Source organism: Dromiciops gliroides, chromosome 1 (genome assembly GCF_019393635.1).
Source record: "Dromiciops gliroides isolate mDroGli1 chromosome 1, mDroGli1.pri, whole genome shotgun sequence".
Classification (NCBI taxonomy): Eukaryota; Metazoa; Chordata; class Mammalia; order Microbiotheria; family Microbiotheriidae; genus Dromiciops; species Dromiciops gliroides.
In genome coordinates, this window is record NC_057861.1 from 559,638,211 (window position 1) to 559,645,500 (window position 7,290).

At 34.8% G+C, this 7,290-nt stretch overlaps 1 protein-coding gene across 6 annotated transcripts in view; it reads left to right on the forward strand.

Moving 5' to 3' along the window:
- The window catches only part of LINGO2 (leucine rich repeat and Ig domain containing 2), a 1,558,843-nt gene that overhangs the window by 528,289 nt on the left and 1,023,264 nt on the right, over positions 1-7,290 (forward strand). Inside the window, exon 4 of one of the 6 annotated variants that reach the window (XM_043976351.1) lies at positions 59-87. The exons of the other annotated variants lie outside the window; for them this stretch is intronic. The gene's annotated coding sequence lies outside the window, so the exon portion shown is untranslated. The remainder of the gene's footprint in view (positions 1-58; positions 88-7,290) is intronic. 6 annotated transcript variants of the gene reach the window in all.

Below are 7,290 nucleotides of genomic sequence, written 5' to 3' on the forward strand. Positions count from 1 at the left end.
CACATAGTAGGTATTTGCTAACTGTTTATTGATTGATTGATTTTGCTTTGGTTTGTAGGTGAGGGGAAGAGGGTGTGGAACAACCAGGTGAGTCAAGGCTTTTATCTCCTTACCCTTGTTGTCCACTTACCCCCACCCACTTTCAAGGTATTAACAGCTTTCATCTGCATTTTAGAACTATCTCAAACTAGTATAAGCTGAGGAACATAGTAGACATTGTGAGAAAATATATTGATTTCATGTGGGGTTACCAGGAGAGAGATTTTAAGATTTGATAAGTTGATATTGCATGTTTTTTCTTTAAGAATTATCTGGGGGGCAGCTAGGTGGCACAGTGGATAAAGCACTGGCCTTGGATTCAGGAGGACCTGAGTTCAAATCCGGTCTCAGACACTCGACACTTACTAGCTGTGTGACCCTGGGCAAGTCACTTAACCCTCATTACCCTCCAAACCCCCCCCCAAACCCCAAAAACCAACAAACAAAAAAGAATTATCTGGGAGAAAGTACTTCCAAATTTCTTTTTTTTGACTTGGATTATTTTGATCCATTTTATATTTGGGGAGAGAGGCTTGTGGGAGAGAACTTTGCTCTAAGACTCAGTTGTCTTTTCACAAATAACTTGTTCTTCATCCTTCATTTTGAAGAGGACCAATGATATCATGGAGATGATGTCTTTACTAATGAATAAATTAGATTTATGTGAGGAAGAGCTGCACAATGTTATCAGCTTCACCATATCTTCCAGAGTTATTGAAATCCAGTGGCAAGAAAAAATTTAGGATTACAAATAACTACTATACTATACAAATGTTCTGATCCCTGTATCTAAAGCAAAAGAGCTGCTTCTCCCAAATAATTGATGGCACCACTCTTTCAAACAGAAATATTCTTTTATCTGTCAGTCTAATTAAGAAACATGCCTGCCCACTTTAATTAGCATGTGGATTCATTGCCTTCTTCTGTGACAATTAGATTCCTGGCCATATTGTACAACCTTACAGCAAGGCTGATTAGCCACCCATCTGTTTCTTATAGAGTTCTCTATCTCGGCAGATAGTTAAGGGGCATATATGGCAAATGGGAGTCCTAGTTAGGAAATAGTTACTCTTGAAAGGAATGAATCTTCCTTCTTATTTATAGTTAATTAGAAAAGACCAGTCAGAATATACTTGTCCTTTCATGTAAAATAACATATCATTTTATTGCTGGCATATTATTTTCATTCATTTGATAAATGTTTACTGTCATGGCTCAATGAGATATGAGCTACAGTCTGCTAGTTTTGGCAGTTTCTTCTTAGTAAGGATGTTTAACTTGTCCTTCCAAATTACAGCTCCATTTATTTTATTCAATTTTATTAATTTTCTGAGTAGCTCTATGGGTGATGATAAGGCTACTACTAGTCCTGAGTGAAGAATTAATTATAAGTAGGATGCTGTAGTAAATCTGAGAAAAATATAAATAAAAAATACAAGTATCATTTTAATTGGCATGCTACTTGGAGACATTTTTTAAAGAAAGGCTGTTCAATTAAAAAGTATTTATTAGATTCCCACTATGTGCCAGGCACTCTTTTGAGGATATTTTTCAAAAAAGGACTTGGGGGAAGGTCAGGGCAGTAGGCCTACTTTTTGGTAAAAGTGACATAGGAATATACATTTTGAAAGTAACTCAAGTTTAGTCTCACTTTAGAGATTGCTAATAAATAATGGATGTGGTAGTGGTATTATCAGAAAACAAGGTGAAAATTTCTGGAAAAGTTTCACATAAGTACTTAAGTTGATAGGTTTATTTCCTATAGGAAGAAGAAGCTAACTCAAGGCAATATGCAATCAAAAGAAAAATACTAAGGTCCTAGTTTATTTAGAGGCTTGATGAATCTGTAGATCCTATTGCTGCTTCTCATTCTTACTATGCAAAATAGTTTATTTACCTGTTAATCAAAAGTTTCTTTGTCCTTCATTCTAAAAGAGGACCATGACAGATGTTATAACTTAAAATAATTGGATGTAAGTGAGCAAGGGCCATGAAATTCACCAGACTCACTTTCTCCCCCAGAGTCATCTGGGTCCAGTGGTAAGATATATTATCAGGACAACTGGAGATGGCACCAGGTGTTTAAGGCAATTGAGGTTTAAGTGACTTGCCCATGGCCACACAGCTAATAAGTATCTGAGGAGAGATTTGAACTCAGGTCTTCCCAACTTCATGGCCAGTTCTCTAGCCACTGTACCACCTAGCTGCCCCTCATCAAAAGTATAAATATGCCCCATACAATGGAACTCTTGAAACAGTATAAAATGGTTGGAAATTAAGAAGGAACATTATTTCAATATGTCTTACTTAAGGAAAATAACATGTTCCAGAAAAAGTGGGGTGTTTTTTTTTTATAAATAGTATTTTATTTCTTCCAATTACATGTAAAGAGAGTTTTCAATATTCATTTGTATGAGATTTTGAGTTTCAAATTTTTCTCCACTTTCTCTCTTCTTCCTTCACCAAGATGGCAAAAAATCTGATATAGGTTATAAATGTACAATCATGTGAAATGTATTAAACATAGTTTCACTAAAAGAATTTTAATAAATAAAATACATTATACCTTTCTATTGTCTTGAATTATAATTTTATAGATACATTTTAAGGTAAAAACTCTGATTCCAAAAACACTATATTCACTTGAAATTCAAAGGCAACAAACATTTTAGATGCCTATTCTTCATAACCTAGATGTATATTTCCCAAACAGAAAGGGTCTCTCATGGATAGAGGAAGTAGAAGCTCTCACTCTTAAGGAAAGCTCATGAATGGAAAGAATGGGATCCCATATGTAAAATAAGTCTTGTCTGGGTCACAGTAGCAGGATGCTCATAAGTATAAAAAATTTCCACTTACATTGGGGGTACTATTTAATAATAATAATAATAATAATAATAATAATAATAATAATAATAATAATAATAATAAGTAGTAGTAGTAGTAGTAGTAGTAGTAGTAGTAGTAGTAATGATAACAACAACTATTATCAGGAAGCAAGATGAAGACCAGTCTGGAAAAGTTTCACACAAATATGCTACTTGATAGGTTTGTTTCCCGTAGGAGCTACAAATTAACTCAAGGTAATATGCAATCAAAAGTGAAATACTGAGGTCCTTGTTGCTTTATAGTTGATTATTATTATCATAATTATCAATTACAATAATAATTCCAGCGTCAGGGACAAAGTTAAAATTGTACCCATCCACAGCAATAGCAGAACCAACCTAAATAGCTAAAATGGCAGAAAACCCTAGCAGTTTCAAAGGCAAATATTCTAGCCCTTACCTGCCTTGGGCTTTTGTCTGTTTCAAGTGACTTTTAAGGGTTTCTCTTACACAGAAATTTGTTACCTCTTTCTCTCATATTAATTCCTACTGATGTATAAAAATAATTTCCTATCTCTTCATATTCAAAATCTTTTCCAAATCTACTTGGATTATCATAACTAAATCACACCAATAATGAATAGGGTGTGTATCAGACTTTCTTTTCCATTATTAAGGATATATAAGCAATGAAGTGTATTAAACAATTGAGGGGCAGGGAAAGAGTTAATTTGGAATGCAGGCTTCTTGGGGCTACAGCTGGTAGGTGGCCAAATAAGATTCACTAGTCCTTTCCTTAAATAGGTACCCTCCTATGAGACAAGAGCATGTAGAGTTTGGACAAGTAAGCAAGTTCTACTCACCTGCTAAGGACGCACAAAAAGGAGGATGAAGGTATCTTGGAAACAGTGTGTGCATGTGGCACATCAGCCTATTCCTAGATAACTCAGAAACTTCTCTCTTATCTTGCTATAAGAGGGGATATGCTCAATTCTCTGGCTGTGCTCATTTCTCTGAAGTCATTCAGTCAAGATGTATCATGAAAATACATTTTCTTCTTTCTAGAGATCTATCCAACACCAAGTTAAAAGTGGCAGTTGACATAGTATATTCTGAATTGAGGGTAAAAGGGTACATACTGTACTTTCCATGCTTACTTTCAGTGCCCACGTATCCACGGCAATGCTTATAACTGGCCATCTGACAGGGATTACATAAATAAATGCAAAATGCAAAGTTATACAAAGTGTTTTCAAGAGAAAGGGAGTACAAATAGTTGGAATTGAAAATAGGGGAGGAAATTAGCAAAAGCTTTTGTGTAGGAGATGGAGCCTGGTTTGTATCTTAGCAGAAATAGTCTAGGTCAACCAGGGTTCTTAACTTGAGGATATGAACTTTTCTTTAACATTTTCACAAAGTTGTTTAGGTATAATTGGTTTTCTTTGTAATTTTCTGTTGTTGTATAGTATTTTCCAGAGTGGAAAATGGGTCCATCCCCACCACATACATACATATACACATACACAAAATAGTGCGTATAAATACATACATACATACATACATACATATACACACATGCCAAGAATTCTTTATCCAAGTGGTGGTGATAAAGAAAGGGGCACATTGCAGGCATACAAGATCACTTTAGAAAAGAAAAGAAGTAGAGGCTGGAATTTCAGACATTAGACATAGCCACAGACCAGTTTTTCTTAAATGGAAAGTAAAAGACAACAATAATGGGAAGATGAGTGGAAGCCACATTACATTTGACTTTGAATGACAAACTAAAGATTTTCTACATTATCTAGAAGAAATAAAGATATAATTTCAGTACTTGATGGACTATGAGAAGTTTTAAAAGATTTTGCACCAAAGTCTTTTTGTAAGCCGCCACTCAGTACAAGAGAATGGGCTTTAGAATGCATATCATCAATTCAACAGGGATGTATTAGCTTCTTACTTTTATGCATGGTAATCTTTTATGGTATGGCTATGCAAAATCATAAAAAAATATAAATAAACCTCTTACATTCCATTTGAAAGGTGTGATTATGTATATATGTGTATGTGTACATGCATATGTAGAGACATGCACACATGCACACACATGAATATGTATATATACATACACACACACACACACACACATATATATATATATATACATAATGGTACCAAGTAAATCAATAGAAAATAAGACAAAGGAATTAAAAATCAACAAAACATTTAACTTTTGGAGATATGGGAAGAATTATGTGAGCTCCACAAAGGCAGAGTAGTTGCTGAACACAAACCTCTCCAAGATAGGAATTTTAAGAAATACCTCAGAAGAAGGAGGGACCTCTATGTACCAGATAAAGAATAATTAAAACTGAATCTGCAAGATAAGAAAATAGGAAGGTGAAAGTCATTTTAAAAGGAATGTTAAAAACTGTCTTTACATGTAATTGAAAAATATTTTTTTAAAAAAAAGAAAGGTAAAAGCCTCATATGAAAAAGTAGAAGACTAAAATACTATAACTTAAAAAACCCCACCCCATTATCATCCTCGCCAGCCCATTCATGTGCTGCTGCAAGAGACACACTCAAATATGCAGGTTTATGCAATAGAGATTAATTTTTCAGTTACATACTGAGTCCCTCCATGACAGGCACTCAGAATGAACTCCATCTCAGCCCATAAGCCACATGAAAAAAAAAAAAAAAGAAGCAAGGGATAAGAGGAGAGGGAGTGGCAACATGGCAGCATAGTCTCCTAGAACAGAGAAGCAGCTTTCATGTATCAAGGGAGAATAATTAAGAAGCCAAGGCCCAAAACAGAAGGCTAAGGGTGATAACATCATGGGTCTAAGCAGCAGAGGTCACAGGGCCCAAGAATAATGAAGAAAAATGTCATAAGCTGTTGGGAATTTCAGGAGAAAGGCAGAAAGATCAAAAGACCAAGTGAGAATGGCTAAATAGTAACCAAATTCCTAAGGAGATAAACTAACAGACTCATAAAGACAGGCAGAAGAATGAGAAGAAATTCAAAGAGAATACATTATAGAGCCCACTATTATAGTATGAAGGAAAATGTGCTAAAATCTCAGATGAAAAGGAATTCAGCAGATTCCCCAGAGATCATAGTATAGCCAAGAAATTCCACAGTAGTTCAAAAGAGAAGTAAAACTTTTAAAATAAGATAATCAGAAGGAAATTAGATGAAATATCAGATGTCTGGATGTATACCTTTCCTAAAGGACCTGTATCTCTAATCTGTACTTTCAGGGTACATGCCTACAATACTTGGGGAAACTAATCCTTTCATCTTTGCAGCCCTTGTCCTGGAAACCAATCATACTGATTTGTGACTAATAGCCTGCTATATCTAGGTAGCCTCATACCCCAGACCATGCTTCACCTTTATGTCCCATTCAATCATTCACTAAAACCTTTTTACTAATTGTCTGAAAACAGACACATACACCTTCCTCCTTTCTCCCAGGCTTTCCATTTCTTACCCTGAGATTAAAAATAAAATCCAGAGTACTATTACTTCTAGAAAGAGCCTATTAATAAATGTAATATATCATGGGCAGCTAGGTGGTGCAGTGGGTGAAGCACTGGCCCTGGATTCAGGAGGACCTGAGTACAAATCCGACCTCAGACACTTGACACTTACTGTCTGTGTGACCCTGAGAAAGTCACATAACCCTCATTGCCCTGCAAACAATCAAATAAATAATAAATAACTGAATAAGTAAATAAATAGATTAATAATTAAATAAACACATAAATAAATGTGATATATCAAGTCATCATCCCTATGACTCCTAAGACAAAAACTCCTTTGCCTGACCAGCGCTTTCTTATATTCTTTTTCTTTCCCATCAGGCTACAGTTAAACTATTGGCAAAGACTGTTACCCTTCTTTTTTGTATCTTTAGCATTTAGCATTTTAACTAACACGTAGTAAACACAGTGGATTCTTTAAAAAATGACAAGTCAATTCATATTTTAAAATACCTCTATGATATCAATATATGAAAGAAGCTATGACAAAAGATATCCTGAAATATGCTAGAAATCATATGTAGAATTTTAATATGATAAAATTTATAGAGAACCAAGAGCTAATATTAATGAAATTAATTAAAATGAGAGATGACATGTGCAGAAACAAGAGAGTGTGGATGGAATGTCATGCACAGGAGACTGTAACAGAGTATGTAAATGGGAAATACTATAAAATGAGATTTGAAAGGTAGTTGGCAGGATGTATAATTTCAATCTTTAAATTGTGGGCTAAGGGATTTCTAGGAGCCAAGATGGCTGAGTAAACAATAAATCATTATAATTCTCCCATATTCACTTCCAAACAACCATAAAATAGCAACCCAAAACAAATACTGGGAAAGAAGAACCAGCAAAAAACATGGGAAGA